Below are 21,743 nucleotides of genomic sequence, written 5' to 3'. Positions count from 1 at the left end.
TTATCAGCTGCACACAAGGCCTGTCGTCCTTATCGTATGTAACTTGTTTTTGTGTGAAATTTCGTTGATAACAAGAAGTCTGACTTTAAAAAGACCACGTTCACGACATGCAGTTTACGCAAGCATGTGATCGTTTATATACTCAAATACCAGCCTGCGTTCTTTATCTAACACTCTCCTGTTCGCTGTGTGTCAGTTTTTGACCGATGTTTCAAATACTTGTCCTTTAAGTTCCTCAAATAGATCCCAGGTAAAAGTTCGGTCAGTATTGAATTAGCAATTTTCTCTAGAAATTCATTTCTCGCTATAATGTGGTTCGGATTCTCCTGTTCCGCTGAATCGACGTAAAATAAGTTTCCTCGGGCCAGACTTGACTGTTAATCGCTCAGTATAAATTTGTCAAAAAGTACTTGTCCTTTAGAGCTCACCTAAACTGTACGACGCGACGGTTCTTTGAAGCTTTCTTTAAAAATCAAGGATGCCCCTCTGACCTTAGCATTGATTTATGTTCCTAGTTGTCAGTTAACTGTTGTGGAGACAGGAAGAAAGGAAAGAAAGAAAAAGTAATAGTCATGGGCGGTCAGCAAACCACAAAATCCATATTTAAAAAAAAAAAAAGGGGGTCTCTCTCTCTCTCTCTCTCTCTCTCTCTCTCTCTCTCTCTCTCTCTCTCTCTCTCTCTCTCTCTCTCTCTCTCGTATGAGTGTGTACTTGTATTAGTGTAGAGAGAGTCTCATATTAAAGACAGTAACACATTTGAAGGTGGCATATGATGTTTCCAGAGAATTTACGACCGAGTGAAGGGAGGGAGACCGGGAACGAGGGTCGTAAAAACACTTCCATGCTTCTTGACACCATTTCTTGGCAATTAGTATTAGCTGGAAGTGGCCCTTCGCTCTTATTAACTACTTTTATGGTAAGGGTTCAGCAGAGCACAAAAAAGGCGGGGGATGGGTGCAGTGGAGGACGAAGGGGTAGGAAGGAAATAGGAGGATGACGCTGGAAGAGGAAAATGAAGGATGTCGTAAACATAAAAATGCCGTTGGAGGGAATTGGGTAAGGGAGGAGGCTTAAGGAGGAAAGACGTGGAAGGAAGTGTGGTTCTGGAAGGATGAGGAAAGAGGTCATCTGGTTCTTCTCTCGATAGGTGGATCTGAAAAGGAAATTTTCGGATGTGGCGATGGCAGATGCAGCGTCTCTCTTTGGGTATTCACAGTTTCGAACTCGGATTCTTTCTCCATTTGCTCAACTCAACTGAAGAAAAATATACCTTAGTTTAACCAGACCACTGAGGAGCTGATGAAGAGTCTCCTAGAGAGGGCTGGCTCGAAGGATTAGGCTTATTTTACGTGGCTAAGAACCAATTGGTTACCTAGCAACGGGACCTAAAGCTTATTGTGGAATCCGAACCACATTATAGTGAGACATGAATTTCTATCACCAGAAATAAATTCCTCTAATTCTTCATTGGCCGTCCGGAGACTCGAACTCGGGTCTAGCAGAGTGCTAGCCGAGAACTCTACCGACCCGACCAACGAGGAACAGAAAGTGATAAGTATCCTCTCTTATCCTTCCGTCCTTTGAGAAGTAATTTTTAAGTTTCGGTGTAAAGGATTAAAAACTTGAAACTCACACTGGACATAGGGGTATCATCTTTTGAATGTCCTGCCACGACTTCAGTTTGTGAAATTGATTGTGTAGGAGTACAGGACTTTGGCTGGATGAATATTTGGTTCTTTGATTTTTACTCCCTTTTGTGGGTATGAGTCCCTTTTCGACAAAGTCGACGGATTAGTTTTCTCATTATGGCCGCCTGTCGGTACATCTGGTTGTCTGTCATGCTTACCCTGTCGCCACAACTGCTCATACACAGTACAGGATATATTATTCAAACAGTAATAGACCATCAAGAATAGTTCTGTGTCAAGGGTAATCGTCCGTCTGTTCATGTGTCTGTCTGTCAGTATTCACTTACCCATTTTGTATTATAATTGTGAACAGTGCCGAAAGGTTAAATTAAAATGTTAAACGGTGGTTCTACGTTCCGTAGATTTTACAGATTGTTTTAATCACTTTTGAACTACAAGAGATGGAGACTCATTCGGCACGCCTACTCCATAGATGAAACCAAGGTTAGTGATTCTGATTCCTTAGCTATGACCCTCTGACGGAAGGTTGTAGTCACTGGGGGCATTTGTGATCCACAATCACATCTTGTAAGGAGAAAATAGGAGTTCTTTCATTTCGGAAGAACCACAGGGGTGTGTGTCTTCACACATTTGGTCCCTCGGAATGTTCTTACAGCGTAGTGGGGCCAGGGCTGCTCATACGCCAGGAACTCGTGCTTCCACTAAAACTAAATCTAAAAACATTCTCTCTCTCTCTCTCTCTCTCTCTCCGTGTTTGACCATTTAATTTGTGAGAGGGACTTACGCTTGTAATTAGCAGGTGACGATAACTGAAAATATAGAGAGTTTGTTTACTACTTGTATTTATTAGTCTATTTCTCTTGTCGGTAAAAGGAGAGGAGATGGAATTTTTATGTACAGAGGAAGCCATAGAATTAAATATTTGGCGTGTTATCGTCCTGCGGTTGTTTACTTTGCTGTTAAGAGATGCTTTTTTTTTTTTAGGAAGCCCCTCATTTTTTTCTACCTGGAGCAATAAAAGTTCGTTTTTCTGTGCGGCTAAATTCTACCACTTGAAATCAGCACTAAATAAATAAATAAAAAAAAAGTTGAGAGAGAGAGAGAGAGAGAGAGAGAGAGAGAGAGAGATATCGCTTGCACATTTTTTACCTTCGGAAATTTACATTTTTATTGGTCAGTTTAAATGTACCTTTCTCGCCCCCCCCCCTTCCGTACTCCCTCCTCTCCTTCTTCCACCTCTTCCTCTTATCCTAGAACATATAGTTCCCTCCGGCCATCTCTCTCTCTCTCTCTCTCTCTCTCTCTCTCTCTCTCTCTCTCTCTCTCTCTCTCTCCAGTTAATAAAAAGCCATCGCTTAGCAGTTATGTGATTTGGGGAACATTACGAATATTGGCGAGAAGGCCTAAGCAACCTCAATATAAGAGTTTTACGGTGGGTTTAGAATGTGATGGGGATGATGCCCGTGGAATAGAGATGGTAGCTTCGACGGAAGGGGAACCGAGAACGAATGGAAGGACAAGGACGACAAATGCTGGAAGTGGAAGGGAGTTTTTTATTCACATTTTTATGACTGAGTAGATATTTTTTTCGAATTGAGATATACATTATGTACATTTGTATGAAGGTGGGATTTTATGTTGCACACACACACACACACACACATAAACACGCTGATGATGAACATATATAGTAGCAAATGTTGCGGAAGTTTTCTGCACATGGGATTCATCCACTTTTAAGCAGTTGAATTTTCGAGGTGGCAGTGACCGATTGGTATTTTTGTTCTGGTGCCCACTGTGAGAAAGCGGCTTAATGCTAAGGAACAACTTGAAACTATATATATATATATATATATATATATATATATATATATATATATATATATATATATATATATATATATATATATATATATATATATACATATACACACATACACACATATAAATAAAGGCAATACCACGAAGGAAAGAGAAACGACGGGTTGTTGCTAGGCCTAGCACCACTCCCTCGTTTCTCTTTCCTCTGTGGCATTACCTTTATTTATATATTCATCACGTTCCATATTTTCGTGATTCAGTTATACACACACACACACACACTTGCTCTTAAATCACAAACTTTACTCAGCTCCAGGGTAATTCAAAATAGGGAATTTTGCCTATTTCGTTTAACCGCGTGAGAAACTAAATGTCATATAGCAGTACTTTCTGGTAATAGTACAAATTCGAGTCATTTGTTTATCTTATCTGTGTCGACGATGAGATTGGTCGCTGGAACAGGAAATAAGGAGCAGGCTGGCATTATGGCTGCCATAAGTATTGATTCAGTGGTCTCATTCACAATGAGGGTGACCTTGATTGCATAGGTTTCGTTCCCATAATTGCTAGTCATTTGCTTCCTGGGGTATTGTGCTTTGAACTCTTGGTTGACATGTGTCAGATGGACGATAACTCTTCAGATTTTAGTTGCGTAGGCGATGGTCACTGCAACGTAAGCTCATCAGGATAGCATTGAACCCTTTAATGCACCCAGAGCCATTGACTGCTCTCTTTCATGAACTTGTATGCTTCATGGATTTAAAGGCACTTCCTTTGCAGTCATTCGTAACCTCTGTCTACATATCTAAGCGTTCGACTCCTCCCATGCTAACAGTTGAATTATAGATACACTTTTCACCAACCTTTCATCATCAATTCTTTTCGCTTGACCGAACCATCTCTAAATCCATCTTTTCACATATACTAATCATTTTGCCACTTTTATGCACATACTCGCATCTTCGCCTTATTCGGTCTTATTCTTTGTGACGCTATACATTACGTGGACAGTATCTTTCATTTGCATTCAACATCCATACTTCACATCTTCAAAGGGGAGTTGGCTTAAGAGGAAAATATAGATGATGATAACAATTATGTAACGGTAAACACGGCTGTCAAATCAATTTATGTCTAAATAAACACTGGTCTAAAAATATTACAAAAGTAAGGCATTTTTAAATCTCGAGTTTTCTGGCCAGGGCTGTCTATGAGAGAATGTCTCTATTTTAACTTTTTGGTGAAATGTACCTACATCCTGGGTGAACTTTAGCTTTTAATGCAATTCGATAACGGTGCACTGATAAGATTATTTGTACTCACATGAAGCTGTTAGTTTGCCAAATAATAACGAAGAAAATCTAACGTATTTACATTGTATGCTACGCTATTGTCGTATTTTGGGAGGGCCCAACAGCTTGCTTCGGATTAAAGTTGTCATTCACATTTAGTTTCCATTAATTGTGTTGATTTTTTCTCATTGGTCCTGGGCTAGATGGGAGTATTAAATTACCCGTCGCACAGATTTCGGCATTTCGGATCAAGTTTGTTAACCTATGGAATCGACTACTTATATTCATTACGTAGACGGAAATAACATCGCCCATACATTTAAGCTTTATAGTGTAACCGTTGCATATCTAGATATATGTAAGCATTATTGTTCATAACTACAGTAAAACATTAATACTCTTGGTGACGGTTTCCTGTTACCAGTCAGCATTTACACTTTTTTTGCGTTAATGAAGTATATGATGTTTGCAAAAACGCACGATGAATTATAATGACCTCTTATGACGGGTTCTAGCAAGGCTTCTGCATGGACAAAGACATTCAAACTCGACTCTCTAATCTGTGATAATTACTGCGGCATTTCAGGTCACTTTTTACTCATTTACTGATGTCTGCAGGAATTTTTCCCGAGGTTATTATTTCTTCATTTGTAGAATGTTGCAGTGAAGAAAAAGTTATTCCTAGTCTAAAGAATTGATCGTAATGATGTCATTAAGTAGGTTAATGGCCACCCTCCCCCCCACCGGCTCGCCCCTGCCTGAAGAAAGTTCATAATTCTTCGTTGGATAGGGAGGGGTGCATGGCATTATTTTGGCTACACTTTGTATTTGTCGATGTGATTGCGTGTTTGTTAAACACACATTAATCACATATAAAATAAGGAATGAGGGTTATAATCATGAAAACGGCAACAGTAGAGCATTTAGAGGGAGGAGGAGTTTAATTTTTGATAATTTAAACACAAATTAAGTTTTATTTCGTTTGTTTTTCCTCTAAGGTAGCAATATTTACCCAAGTTCTCCTCTTGTGACCAGACGTTGGGAAAAAGAAATTATTTATGTCACTGTTGAAAGAGGAATCTACCTCCCGGTTACTGCTTTGGAGCGTGCTTTTCAGGGGCGCGAACTGCCTTTTATTTTGTATGAATATGTTTAGTCTTGTACGCGAATTTATAGAAATGAAGACGTCTGTATTTATAATGTGAAGAATGTTTTTATTTTAGGAACATTTGTCCGTGGTTCAAGTTGCTAGTATTGTTTTGTTAAAATGCCCTCCTGATTATCGTAAAGTAATGCCAATTTGAAAATTTGTTCTCTCTCTCTCTCTCTCTCTCTCTCTCTCTCTCTCTCTCTCTCTCTCTCTCTCTCTCTCTCTCTCTCTCTCTCTCTTTCTCTCTCCTTTTCTTTCTTAACTACACTAGAAAAATTTGTTTTTTATTATCTTGAGGATTCTTTGTATTTTCATTGGAAGCGTTTGTTTTTACACTTGGAATATTTACACTTGAGTTTTTTCTCACTTTTCTTTCTTATTCTAGAAAATTTTTTTATTATCTTGAGGATTTCCATTGGAATATTTTTACACGATTCTTTGTTTTTATTACGTTTGTTTTTACACCTTGAGGATTCCCCTTATTTACACTAAGTTTTTTTTTTACACCTTTAGGATTCTTTGTATTTCCACGGGAAATATTTGGTTTTAAACTTTGAGGGTTCTTATTTACACTGGAAATATTTTTTACACCTTGAGGATTCTTTGTATTTCCACGGGAAATATTTGTTTTTAAACTTTGAGGGTTCTCCTTATTTACACTGGTAATATTTTTTACACTGAGGATTCTTTGTGTTTATTCTAGAAATATTTGTTTTGCAACCTTGAGGATTCTTATTAGTTACGCTGGAAATATTTGTTTTTACCCCTAGAAATGTTTGTGTTTCCACTGGAAATATTTGCACCTTGAGGATTCTTTTTCTTTTCACTGGAAATGTTTGTTTCTACGCCTTAGGGATTCCTCTTATTCACACTGGAAATATTTTTTACACCCTGAGGATTCTTTGTATTTATACTAGAAATATTTGTTTTCGCGCCTTGAGGATTCTTATTATTTACGCGGGAAATACATGTTTTTACATCTAGAGGATTCCTCTTATTTTCACTGGCAATATTTTTTATACCTTCGAGATTCTTTGTATTTACACTAAAAGTATGTATTTTTGAACCTTGAGGATTCTTCTTATTTACACCGGAAATATTTGTTCTTACGCATTGTTTTATGCGTACTCATAACACGCACGAATATTTAGTCTTCATGAAAATTCCCTTTTCCAAAGAATCCGTAACGTAGGCAATCAAGAAGTGTATTTTCGTTTTGAATAGTTCTATTCTTGTAACAGTCGGATATGACAGTGATGTTCGCATGAATCTCATCAGGCTCAGCTGCTGCAGACTTTACGTTCTATGCTCTTTATTCTAACTGCTTAGTAATGCTCACATGGAATACAATTTGACACATACATTCCCACGCGAACGCGCCCACTTACATACACAAACGCATCCGTATATATACAGTGTATATGTGTGTATATATATATATATATATATATATATATATATATATATATATTTGCTGACCAACCCGGCGCTGCTGGGGAAAAATGAATGACAGTCGATCATTTACCTTAGAAAGGAAGTAACACGTGGTGTGGTTTTGATTAATGTGTATTTAAAGCAATGAATTCTGGACAGAATTATTAATCACAGGAAAGAAAAGCATTTCCAATGATAGTACACATACTTTACACGCAATAAAAATTCAAAGGAGATACAGGAACACTTTTCTAAGTCGCTGCACAGCCCAACACTGAGCGAGTCACATGTCGGTCCACCCACCCTGCAGAACTCTATTCTTGCTAAGAAAGAGTACGAACCTACGTTCCTGGAACCCCACGTTTCACACCAGTCCAAAATGTTATTCCATGGCTGGGTCTGTGCTGGGACCCGCAGTAAATAAGGTACTCCGGAGGGCAGGGTACGGGTTTGAAACCTGCACGAAAACCTTCCGTGGGTCACATGAGGGCCCTGTTCAAAATTTTGTCTAGATCGGTCAAGCAGTTCGGATTTTTATAGAGCACAAGTTTACAAGTTTAGTTACATCCACACATTTATATATATATGTATATATATATATATATATATATATATATATATATATATATATATATATATATAGATAGATAGATAGATAGATAGATATAATCAATCACACAATCACGTGTGGAACAGAAATAAATTTCTGACTCACATCAGGATTGAAACATTATATATATGCCTTTAGATATATATATATATATATATATATATATATATATATATATATATATATATATATATATATATATATATATAAGTACTCAAAACTGTCGATGTCAAATAGGAAGGAAAAATCTTGTTATCATGAAATTCTCACCACGAGAGGCCTCAGGCTTCAGGCAAGAGTTGAAAATAATGAAATTTTGACAATTTCATGTTCAAAGAGTATAGTGTGTGTAGGGGTAACGTCGATCGCAGTTCAGTATCAATAGAAAGCAGTATATGCTGACGACAGTTACTCGTCGTAAGATAGGAATACCGTGACGGGACTTATCTCCGTCCTTAACGCAAAACATGAAAAGAAGATGGATATCAGTATCAAGGATATACTAACGGCGTCGTCACATCTCGACTTGCCGTATTTTTCAAGTAATATAACCTTAAAATGGTAGACTCATTTCTTTCAAGATAGGGAATGACTTTCCTGAAATCTTTTTGGTTTGTAAATCTGGCAAGTTTATTTGTATGGGTAAGCATTACAGTGAGTTCGTCGCCTGAATATTCATATGACTTTTTACACGCTTGAAAAATTGTCTTGAAATTTCCTTTCATCTCTGTCGAGACCGTGTTCTTTCTCTCTCTCTCTCTCTCTCTCTCTCTCTCTCTCTCTCTCTCTCTCTCTCTCTCTCTCTCTCTCTCTCTCTCTCTAGTGCTTTCATGACCTTATCCTTTAACCCCTCTCACTATACCCGTATGGTTCCTATCCTTGAGGGGTCACTCTCGGCCCCATTCCCTGGGGACTCTTTTGCTTTACGACGTCCTTGGCGAGAGAAATTTTATCGTGGGGGGAAGGGAACAAATCCGACTTTCCATTTGGCACCCGCCTTTTATTTTTATTTCATGACACTCTCCCTCGGGGCTACTTTTTCCTTATAGATTCAAAATCCTTGTTGTTTTCCAAAGGGGGTCTCCGCCTCGACCCCTTTTCGCCCTCTGAGGGGATTTCTCCAAAGGCAGTTCGTCGCCCTTCCTTTTTCCCTTTTCAAAAAGAAAGATTAAAAAAGAATTCTTTGAATGGGGAGGAAATAACGACAGCCGAACGAATGTGAAGAGGGCTTTGGGAGAACTTTATTTTTTATCTCATTCATTTATCTGTTTGCTTCCCGGCTAGTCTTTTTGGGTAGCCACAAGTTTGTTTAAGAAATTCCAAATGGATTTCTTGGAGTTTTTTTCGAAGGCTTGGCCCCAGCACCGAGAAAGGCTGAATCTGATTTTGAGTCAAAATCGAGTTCGGATACGGATTTCATTCTTGACGATGGCTAAGGTATGCAATTTCTTTAGTGATTATAATGTTTATTTAGCTGTTATATGCTAGAACTCAGTTCCATTAGTGGCTGTGACGCAAAATAATCAGTCAAACCTTTATAGGCTTCTTTTAGCATTTTCAGCTTCACCTATAGTTTCCTCTCATCCTCCTCCTTTCCACCCTCGATATCTCTTGTGCGTGTGTGGTTTCCCCCTGGTATTTTTAATTGCTGGTAGTGGGACGTCCAAGAAGTTCTCGTTATTGCTTCTCTTCTATAACCCCTGTTTTTCTTTCGTTTGGAATTTCTCCTCATTCATCTTGCATTCTATTTACAGGCTCTCTCTCTCTCTCTCTCTCTCTCTCTCTCTCTCTCTCTCTCTCTCTCTCTCTCTCTCTCTCATTACTGCCTTTGGCTGGTCCCTTCATTTGTTGCTCCCCTCGGTGATCTCCTGTCCCTCTCTCTCTCTCTCTGTTTCCCTGTTTTGCATGGAAGGTTCCCTGTGATTACTTCTTACCCTTTTTGCCTCTCGTTTCCACTGCCAGACGATGATATTTTGTCGGTTATTTCTGTCTGCCCTTTATATCTTTATGTGCTCCCTCTTTTGCTTTGCTTTCCACCCTAGATTTCATGGTTCTTGCGCCAAGTCGACTCATGTATATATATATATATATATATATATAAATATATATATATATATATATATATATATATATATATATATATATATATATATATATATATATATATATATATATATATATATAAATATATATATATATATATTGCATACACATTGTACATTGTGTTTTAACAAGGGTGTCTCGTAGAAATATGAGTATCTGTCATTTTCATTGCATCTTGCGTTGCACATTGATGGATGTCTTCTGTTATTAAACACAATAAGTACTCATATGTCAGTTTTTTTTAGCCTTGAAGTAACCGTGGTGTCTAGTAGTTAAATTAATATTTCTCCAGTTGTTTTATACTTCTCTTCTTTAAAAGTCAAAGTTATAGAGGAAAATTCGAAAGTCGACGCTACGGTCTTCCATCTGTTCTTATGCCAAGCATTTTCAGCGTTACTGCCTTCATGGGGTAATACAAATAGGGTATTGCATGGCACTTCCAGAAGTATCTTCGTCTATCCTCTGTCGCCATTGGCGTTCGTTTAAGTCAACGGAACGAAAGTATTTTTGATCAGAGATCCGGGATTTGTTGTTGCGGACCTCTTATATTAAGGTAATGGTAATTCTAAATAACAAGGGTACAATAATTATATATATATATATATATATATATATATATATATATATATATATATATATATATATATATATATATATATATATTATATATGTGTGTGTGTGTATTTTGATAAGGAAAAATCTCATATGCGGCCTCTCTCTCTCTCTCTCTCTCTCTCTCTCTCTCTCTCTCTCTCTCTCTCTCTCTCTCTCTCTCTCTCTCTCTGTTTACGCGGAATATAGTCTCCCCACACAAATGCAGTGTTGCGTCCCCTTTTAATATCCCTCTGACCAGCCAAGTATTTATACGCAGAATGGAGCAAATGTATATGCGACCTAACCCCTTTTGATGAATGTAAAGCAGAGAGAGAGAGAGAAAGGGACGAATGGGTTATTCGTGTATGAAAATTCTTTCTTGTAATGTTGTGCGTCCACCAGATTTTGACAAATGTGGAAGAGTGTCCCTCACCAACCAGCTTTTGATTCTTCTCTGCATGACTTTGATGACCGATGTTTTTGATGGACAACGCACGCAGGGGGAACTGGTAAACATCCCTGATGGCGTATGCAACCGCGTTCCTCTAGTTGTTATGTATTTGAATGAATGTTTCTTTGGCACTGGAGGTCGCTGTGTTTTGGATGTTTCTAGCCTCTGTCCGAGTTACGTGGAAAAGCTTACCCAGCCTTTAACTTCCTAGTGATTTACTGAGCGTGTGATACAAGCACTGCTCGATAAATCTATTGTGCAGAGAGTTTGGTTGATTGTGTCCTTCTGAGACGAACCTTGGAATAAGACCCCGTTTGCAGTTGTGTAATGAGTACGTTGGCATTATTACATTGGACCTGATACTTGAACAAGGAACTCTTGGTAGCCTTTTGAATCCGTTTGTCCCTTCTTACCATTCTGAAAGGAAAAATGAACTAGAAAATATTGATGTTCGTTGAAACACCTCAACCATTTAATCCAACAGTTCCTGTGTTTAGAACTGAAAGTCAGTCCTTGACACCAATCAGTTTCAAAATGTGGAATTCCCTCTCCAATCAAGTGTTTACTTAATCGTTTGGCCTGCGTCCTTTTAAAAGATGCGTGCTATTGTTTTAGAAGTGAAGTCCATTACCATTTAAAATTTTTGTTTTTCTAATCTATATAGATCTGGGCAGCCAGCCGTGCCCGTCTCGAACGCCTGCTAATTTAAGAATTGCCATTCTGGTAACAATTAGATATAAAGCAGTGTTGTAAAGGAGATTTATTGATAAAGTTATCCGGGTTGCTGGCTACAACAGGCAAAGTGTCTGATTTTCGGGGCTTTCGCATAGCAGAAATTCCTTTGCCTTCCTTCAAAAATAACCTTGGATTATGTGTCAACGGACCTCTCAGAGTTTAGAATAATGATGCATACCTATCACCGACATTGTGAGTATAGCACCGCCCAGATACGCTTTGTTGCAGAGGGTTGCCAGGATACAGGAAGAGAGAGAGAGAGAGAGAGCGGATCACAGTGGAGATTGAAAGTAACGTCTCGAAATGTCGTCACTGTCACATTTCTACGTTTGCACTTTTACACTTGCATGTATGTGTGTGTATGTGTATATATACACACATACATACATACACAAACACTATATATATAATGTGTTTGTGTGTATGTGCTGTATATATGTATGTATGTGTATGTATATATATGAAATACATACTAAGAATGAATAAATCGGTGATAATTATAAGGTCAAGTAACAACTTAAGTTAATTAAAGTAAGCATATACTATGTAGAAAAAGGATAGCTGTATATGAAAATTAAGGTAGTTAGGTAGATAATTTTACTTGCGTAAACTGGAAATGACATAGAAATTATAATGAAATTACTGATAGGAACAAAAACTTATATGCACCAAAACATAAAAGCCATACGCGATGCATTTACATCTAACTTTGGATATATATTATTAAATGTGTACAACCATCATTAGCACATGTATCGTATGTGGCCTTATGAGCTCATTATTACAGAAATTATAGGAGGCATAGAGTGGGAAAAGTAAGTACTAGTAGAGACTGAGAGAAGATATATATATATATATATATATATATATATATATATATATATATATATATATATATATATATATATATATATATATATATATATATATATATATATATTATATATATATATATATATATATATATATATATATACAAGTGAATAGGTATATGTACACTATATACACAAGTGAAAGGTCATAGGTGTGTCGTATTTTTTGACACATTTTCTCTAAAAACAATCATAGCTGTAGTTCTGTTAAGGGATGTTTGTTTTCACTTGTTCTTGTGTATTTTTTTTTTTCGTATCGTTAGCTGCCAGTACTTTTTTGAGACTGTGATTGACAGCGTGAGAGTTGGACAAGGATACTGACACTCGTCACTGGGATATCGGCTAAACCAGTACGTGCACAATTGCACTCTAAGCAAAGTCTTCTATATTGTTTCTTATTGAGTGTTTAATGTAATCTCATACTCTCTTTTCTTTGAACCGCCTTTGTTTTTCCTTTAGAATACATACCATAAACTCTCTTTCGACTTTTTTCCCATTTTTTAGTTCTCTGTAGAAGAAAACTATTGAGATGGCTTTTTCTGTCCGCTCTCAGATCTTAAAAACTACGGAGGCTAGAGGGCTGCAAATTGGTATGCTGATCATCTACCCCCCAGTCATCAAACATATCAAATTGCAGCCCTCTAGCCTCAGTAGTTTTTATTTTATTTAAAGTTAAAGTTAGCCATGATCGTGCGTCTGGCACCGCTATAGTTGCCGACAACACAGGCCATCACCGGGCCGCGGCGGAGAGTTTCATACAGCACTATACGCTGTACAGAAAAATCGATGGCGCCGACGCATTTTTTACTTGTTTGCATTTAGAATAAACTCGGGGAACTCTCTCTCTCTCTCTCTCTCTCTCTCTCTCTCTCTCTCTCTCTCTCTCTCTCTCTCTAATAAAAAAGCTAGATATACATTCACTGCCCCGTTGCGCACGAAAAATAATCTCATGCAATCTCAGGAATATGATCACATCCGCTTTAATTTAATTGTGGAGTTCCCAACTGAAATTCAAAAAAAAAAAAAAAAATTCTCGATCTGGGGAAAATGGAATGAGCGAGTATTTCCAAATGTTTTATGGAAAAGGAGAGGGTCGTAAGTAGGGATAGTAGAGAGAGAGAGGGAGAGAGAGAGAGAGAGAGAGAATGGATAAGGGAAAGAGGTGGGTTGGTTGGAGGGAGTGGCTAGACAGAATGAGAGGGAAAGAGAGAGAGAGAGAGAAAGAGGATCGAGGGTCACGGATGAAAGCGAATTGGATGGACGATAAAGGTTGGTGGAAGAGAGACAGGTCCAGAGTGAAAGGAGACCAAGAAAAGGAAGATGATAATAGCAACATAGAAACGATGGTGATTAAAATTCTCTCTCTCTCTCTCTCTCTCTCTCTCTCTCTCTCATTTCCTTAATGTTGAGTTTCAGAGGATAGTTATTACCAGTAGAAAGCGACCCTCACGTATATAAATGTGTGTGTGTGTCTTTTGACTTAATACCCATCCCTTTTGTTTTTATGCTATTACCAGTAATAAGACGATAACAACACGTGTGGTGATACCAATAACAGTGAACACAATAACTAAATTTCATGAGCAGTTTCGGCACTCAACATGTACGCAATATCACATCTGTTGCGATATATTGTGCTGGCAAACAATTCACCGGCTGTTTGTTTTTATATATTATTATATTGACTGTCCATCTGTAAAATCTTTTTATATCCCATAAGTAGAAATTTGCACTGGTTCCTAACTTTTAATTAGTTATAAGGTATTTTTCACAGTCATTCCTTGCTGTACATTGGCTCGTGGAAAGTGGTTAACCCAAATTGAAATGCTTTTTAAGTTTGGAATAAGTTCATGCTTATCCATCTGTTGCTTATGTAAGTAAGTCACATTGCTCTTAAATTTGAAATCTAATTATTTTTACTCCGTTGGCAGTGTTCGCTAACATATGTAGTAGCCACTATGACCTCTTTAACTTCTCCATTTTCTTTAACCAGCCCAGAATTCAGATGGCTAACAAATCGAGAAGCCTATTTCCTGCAGTAGAATCGGAACCTAGGCTCAGCGGTAGCTCTGAGGCTAAGCCAAACGATTCTTCTGCGAAGAAGTTATTGCGGCTGTATGTTTCTGGTGGAAGTGGCCAGTCGACTGTTTGTTTTGTTTGGGAATTATTCTGCTGTTGTGTTGAGGCGGAAGTGAATACTCGAATGTTATTCACCAGTCAATTTTCAGACCAAAGGCAAATAGAACATGCAACGTCATGCCATTTACGAGCCTAGATCCTTGAAAAAAAGTGAGGGAAGGAAGAGCGTAATGGCGTACTCAGGAAAGAAGTGGCAAACGTTGCGAGGGTTGGGGAAACGGAAGGGAGAACAAAACGAAGTGAATTGCCAAAAGTTCCCCAGTGTTTGGCGTGACAGCCTCAATTTCATAGATCAGTCAGTCAATCAGTGAAGATAAGAACTCCGAAGGAAAGAAACGGCGTCCTCTGAGGATTAACAACTTCCAGAGTAACTGTGAGACATCCTGACGGGTGTTGCGAGGTTGCCCGATAGAGGAAGTTTTCATATTTCATCTGCGGTTATCGTTTGGAACGCTTCACAGAATCCTCTCTTGTTTTGTTTTTCGTTGCTGTCTTTTTTTCGCAATACATTTACCCATCATGAAGGCAGGAGGGAAAAAATGAACGACATAACCACAACAAATTTCATAATGTGCGCGCGCATTCATATGGAACGGATCAGAATCGTCATTTTACTAGAGTTAGTTTCACAGAATAGAATGGCCCTGTAAAAAATAAATGACAAAAATGTGGAAGTGGGGAATAATAAATGAAAAGTTACTCGCTTTTTGAAAGGATTAAGACGCGGGTGAGGATGACGTGGGAAGCACCACGACAAAAGAAAAAAAAAAAATAAAGGAGGAGGCTCAGTGTCCCCGTGAGGTTGAACCCCCTACACTTACACAGCGCGCTAAGGCGATAAACGCCTTGCAAAATGCTCCCAGCTGAAGGAAGATGTTTCAAGGAAGAGATTATGGGTTGGTGTGCGCTTTTTGTATGGACGAGATGTAGGGCAGGGTGGGTCTCTCTCTCTCTCTCTCTCTCTCTCTCTCTGTAGTAGTCTTTCTACGGTATTTCGCAAGGTAGACTTCCTTACCAGACAATGTCCCTATCTCTCTCTCTCTCTCTCTCTCTCTCTCTCTCTCTCTCTCTCGCTCTCTCTCTCTCTCTCTCTTTTCGATAGGGCAAGGCCAGGATGTATATAGGCATGGGAGGGGAGGGGAGGGAGGGAGGTAGGTAAACTCCGGTCAATAGGCTTTTCCTTTTTTTATCGCGTTTGGGAATCCCTTTTCAACTGCGACAGAACTCCACTTTATATAAAAAGACATTTTGGCCTGGTTCTCGCCCTCCCTCCCTCCCTCCCGTCTCCTCTTCCTCCTCCTCGATCTCCCGAGAAGTCTTTCTCCAAATCTTCCACATCATGTAGAGTTGTTGCTCGAAGGACAACCGTCTCGTAACGCTTCCGTTCCTAAGGTCGAAGTTCGGTTGGGGATTAATGGGAGTTTCGACTTCGTGTGAGCTTGTGGTTTGGCCTCCTCTTACACTTGGCGAAAACCCCCTCTTTCCCAAAGACGTCTGGTAAAATCTCTTTACTTTGACATGTACGAAGCCCCCTTTTTTCCCTTTCAGCCCTTTTTATCTTTTCCCCTTACCTACCTTTTTCCCCTCGCTTGTCCATTTCCCCATCCCCTCCCACCACCACTTTCCTCAAAGGCATCTCTCCACCCCACCCCTCGTTGACTTTTTTGCCGTAATTTTTGTCCTTTCTTCTTTCATTTATTTACTTTTTTCATAGAAGGAATTGGATTTGTGTAGCAATGGCGTATATTTCGCTCCCTACCCCCCACCCCACCCATTTTTCCTTTTCTTCTATACGTCCTGTTTTGGCTGCCGGATCAGGAAGGTATGTCCGTGATTTATTGTATAGAAGGTTGGGTAATATTTTTTCTGCTTTGCGTTTTTTCCCCCTTTAGGTCGAAGAGAAGGAAAAGAGTGGTATTCGTTTGTGTGGCATTTTTTTTTAGAGGATGAAGGAAAAGAGAAAGGAAACGAAGGAGTAGGAAGAAGATGAGGCAGAAAAAAAAGGCTTCTGCTTTTATCCATATTTTTAAATTTGTTTTCTCTCGGGGAGAGGCAGGGTAGGATTCCTGTCTGTAGAGCATGAAATAACTAAAAGAAACAAGAGGAGGACGACAGAGACGAGAAATAAAAGCAAATGAGTAAGAAGAAGAAGAAAATTAGAGGTGGCTTTGTCTGTCCGCCCTCAGATCTTAAAAACTACTGAGGCTAGAGGGCTGCAAATTGGTATGGTGATCATCCACCTTCCAGTCATCAAACTACCAAATTGCAGCCTGTAGCCTTAGTAGTTTTTTTTTATTTTATTTAATGTTAAAGTTAGACATGATCATGCGTCTGGCAACGCTGTAGGACAGGCCACCCCAGGGCCGTGACTGAATGTATCATTGGCCGCCGCTCATACAGCATTATACTCTGTACAGAAACTCGATTGCGCCGAAGAAACTTCGGCGCATTTTTTACTTCTCTTTGAGTTGAGATTGTTCGTCTGTTTGACATCGTTCTAATGGGAAAGGGAAATTGATGTATTATTATTATTATTATTATTATTATTATTATTATTATTATTATTATTATTATTATTATTATTATTATTATTATTATTATTCGCAGATGAAATAGATGATAAAAAAGAGTATTACGAGGAAAGAAAAGTAGTAGCAATAAAGGAAAGGTAAACCACCCAGTGAGTATTACTTAAGCAGAAAGAGTTACATTTAGGAAGGAGACACTGTCCCATTTCCTTGTGTTTCGAAGGTTCTGCTGAGAGAGAGAGAGAGAGAGAGAGAGAGAGAGAGAGAGAGAGAGAGAGAGAGACTTGTATTGATTTAGTGACATGTTTTTAGCCCTTTTATCGGAGCAGGGTTCCTCTGCTATTTGTGTCTCATAGGCAGCCGTTTTCTTTTTATTTTTTTGGTGTTTCTCTCGAGTGTGTTCCAAGGACTGCAAAACAGGCGTTTTAGCTCATCAGTGATCTTTTATCAGTATTAGCCTTAACAAAAGTGCAGTGGTTTCAGCTATGTGGCAATGCCTGGAGATGTTACTGGAGTTTCGAGTGAAGTCGACATTAACCATTTCTGCGGATTTTTCCTGCCAAGTGTAAAACTGGTTTGATGCGTTGAATTGTTTTGAAGAATCACTTTAAAGCTGTCGTTGTTCGAATTGAGACGCGTGCACTGAGTTAATAAACTTGGAGAAACCAATGTCTCTAACTTTTATGTAGACGGCTAGGTCAATCAGTGTAGCTATCTGAAAAAAAATTCATGGTTGATGCCAATGATACTTTACTAATGGCTGTCCGTGCTGTGTGTAAGACTAGAATACATTTCAAAAAGTTATTGATTAGTTGATGTAAGTGGCAAGAAATAGGTGATCATATTTGAGTGGGATGTGGTGCCAAGATGATTTCTTGGAAGTGTGCCAGTATTTTTAGTGATTGCTGTATTTTATTATGCGTATTATTATGGTGATGGCATTGCGAATACCTTGTTAAGTCTCCCATGCTTAAATAGACATATATCTCGAGATGGATTTGAAAGTTCTAGACATATTTTCCAGAGATTCTTTGTAGTAAGGTATAAATGGCATGATATTATTGCCCTGAAGCTTTATACGTTCTTTGTATGGGAGTAAGTTTAGGTAAAGATGTTACCGCTGGTAACCCTTTTTGGTTTCGAGTCACGTCTCAGGTGTTGAAAGATACAGTTTGTTGTGGCCTGTGTGATGGCAGTGGTCGAAAGTAAGTCGCCTTTGATACAGCCGCTTTCAACACTCATGGATGCCATGTTAGTTACCTGTGTAAGTGTTTACGGTAATACTGTTATTGCTCTCAACTTTGCACCTAGTTCATATAAACATGAGTAGAAATGCGGTGTTAGGCAAGATTGCAGAGCCATTAGAATGGAAATCCTCTGGCATAGCTGTAGCCTCTACTCAAGAAATTGTTCATAAGCTATAAATTTCAATTGACTTATCCCGATTTCGAAATTTTAATCCTCGGACAAAGGGCTGCGTAGCCTATCGTACTGAAATTATGAAAATACCACGGAATAATACAGAAATGTTAAGGTTTCTAGATCAGCGAAGTCAAGAACGGATGGGATGGCATGAAGCCGCAGGCACGTGAACTCCTCTGACGAACTGTGGGAGCCGGGCGAGGGACTAGCAACTTCATCCCAAAAATCAATTCTTAGAACTTATAGGCCTCCAGATTGGATATGAGTGGAGGCTGAATGTGATCTCAGCACCTCTTCCTCATACTGAACTTGCTGAACTTTAAACGGACAATAGGATTATGTGTTAGTGGCAGTGAATTACAATGATTCTCGAGAAGATGACAGTATGAGCGAGTAAAAATGAAGGTTCAGTAAAGGCTGGAGTTGTATCTGGCATGTTTGTTTGTGTCCACGTCTTTCATCTTCAGAAGTGGCTTAAGAGTCTGTCTTCTGGGAAATTTGTGGTCGTCTTCTACGCAGAGAACATCCCAAAGTTCCTAGACGTCATTTGCTCTGAGCTGGATTTCAGATATCGGCTTTTTGCGGTCTGTGATTGATAGTATTTAAGGAATTATAGCTGTGTACGGAGTTGTTATTGCCATTATTATCATCACCATTATTGTTATTACTAATCTTCAGTGATTCGTATTTACTAATTGATAGAAAACAAGGAAAAAAATTTTTTATAACCTACAATGCAAACTGCCTTAAAGTAGAATGCTTATATGTGAAACAGAAACAGTAAAACAACCAACCAGGGTAGTTAGTTAAACACAGCTAAAATTAACAGGCAAATAAAACAGAAAAATAGATGTGTAAATAAAGGGTTGGTTCACTGGGTGTAAACAAACGCCATAGGAGAAATATTTCAGGAAAAAAATTGGGTGTAATTTTGGTTAAACGACAAATTGTTAGCCGTCATGTGCCTTTCATTGTCTTAGTAAATCCGGACGTTTTCAAGAGTTGCCTAGAGCTCTCGAGGGACTGCACCGCCGGTCACAAGGCCGATGTTTAGATACCCTCCTAAGCCTAATCCTTTGAGAACACTGGCTCGTGCATCAGGGGTCCATGATGAGCATGTCTAAATATTTACGAGGATGTGTCGTACTGAAATGGGTGGCCTTGACTTTGCTAAATTGGAGGGCTAATGGCCAAGGTAACTTACTGGCTGAGCAGAAGAGGCATCTCCCAGAAAAAAAAATGACTCGACTATGAATAGGATACTTAAAGTTTTGTTATTAACTTATATATATATATATATATATATATATATATATATATATATATATATATATATATATATATATATATATATATATATATATATATATATCGTTACTTTTGTTTGCTTGCTTGCTCGCTCACTTACTCACTCATTCACAAGATATATCAAAAAGTTATTGATAAAATTCCATAAAATTTTGTGGGGGTTTGGGCTATGGACCATGGGAGAATTGACTACAGCGGTATGCGCAATCGGGTCCTTAGTAAAAGTATGGGTCCAGAATGAAGTGGCAGACCCCATTACGTGTTGAAGAGAGCATACAAATGATCTTACTGGTTGAGCCTTAGGCCAATTTTAGCTCTCTCTCTCTCTCTCTCTCTCTCTCTCTCTCTCTCTCTCTCTCTCTCTCTCTCTCTCTCTCTCTCTCTCTCTCAGTGAAACATAAGTAATCGCCATCCTTTTGGACAACCTTATCCATTGCTCTCTCCTGTCCATGAATCCAATCCACGAGAAAGAAATGGAAAATTAAGCCACTCAGCAAAACCTCTTCAGTTGGATAAAAATTTGAAAAAATACAAAGAAAACGAAACCCTAAAGAAAGTTGAGGCCTGAAGAAGCGCCTCTTACACCCTGTTTCTGGAACGAGAGGAAATAATTGGGTGAGATGACACAGAAAAGAAAAAAGGAAAAAAAAAAAAAAAAGCGAGGAAGCTATTTACAGAATTGATTGTATTACTTGACCAACTCTTTACAAGCACACCGGAAGTCTAACGGAAAGTAGTTTACGATATATATATATATATATATATATATATATAGAGAGAGAGAGAGAGAGAGAGAGAGAGAGAGAGAGAGAGAGAGAGAGAGAGAGAGAGAAGGCCTGGGATTGCTGTGATCCTCATAGGAAGTCCCGATAACCAAAAGTTTTCTCATCATGGTTTCAATCCTCCATCCTGACTCGCTGCCCTTTCCCTGCCCCCCCCCCTTGTGCTACATTCCTCACCCTCCCTACTCTTACCTCCCCTCCCCTGGACTCGGTCTGCTTCCTTTTTTCTTTCTTCATTAGGTCTTTTCCTTGGTTATTTTCCGTTACTATTGCCTTTTCCTTTTCGTTAGTTACTCATCAGTTCTTCCTCACCAGCACCGCACCAATGCGAACATCATTATCCCTTGTTTTCTTCCAAAATGCGACTATTATAAGTGAGATGAAAGTTCTGTGTAGGCTTCGTGTTTGCAGGTGGTGGTGAGGAGAGTTAAAGAGTAGATCTCTTATGTTATCGAAGGGGCAGCAGCGGTGCAGTGCACCGGAGGTGGTTATATTGGTGAAATTGCGAGCGAATTGTACCTCTCCAAGTACAGCAATAATTAGAGTTTATGATTTTTGTTTTTCTGTGGATTTCTGAAATTTGGCTGTATTTTAGCGTAACAGAACCGACGTTTTATTAAAGTGCTTAAAGGCGGAAAGAAAATTAGAAGCGCTTCTCTGAGGCTTTGAATTAAACTCCAAGACAACCATGATGAACCCTATTTGAGTATCTTTGGACACCCGGCCCTCTTTCTTAGACGGCAACTCGTCGATTAAATATAGGCTGAAAGGAAAATACAGTGCTGCACTTTGTAATTTAGCTATTGGATTAGGCCTGTCTGTAGTTACCGTGTATTGCCTGTAAATTTGTACA

At 38.7% G+C, this 21,743-nt stretch overlaps 1 protein-coding gene across 2 annotated transcripts in view; it reads left to right on the top strand.

The window, feature by feature from the left end:
• Positions 1–21,743, top strand: part of LOC136856674 (uncharacterized) — a 505,300-nt gene that overhangs the window by 419,179 nt on the left and 64,378 nt on the right. The gene's annotated exons all lie outside the window — the stretch shown is intronic.

This window comes from Macrobrachium rosenbergii, chromosome 36 (assembly GCF_040412425.1).
Source record: "Macrobrachium rosenbergii isolate ZJJX-2024 chromosome 36, ASM4041242v1, whole genome shotgun sequence".
NCBI lineage: Eukaryota > Metazoa > Arthropoda > Malacostraca > Decapoda > Palaemonidae > Macrobrachium > Macrobrachium rosenbergii.
This window is presented reverse-complemented; position numbering and strand designations above follow the sequence as displayed.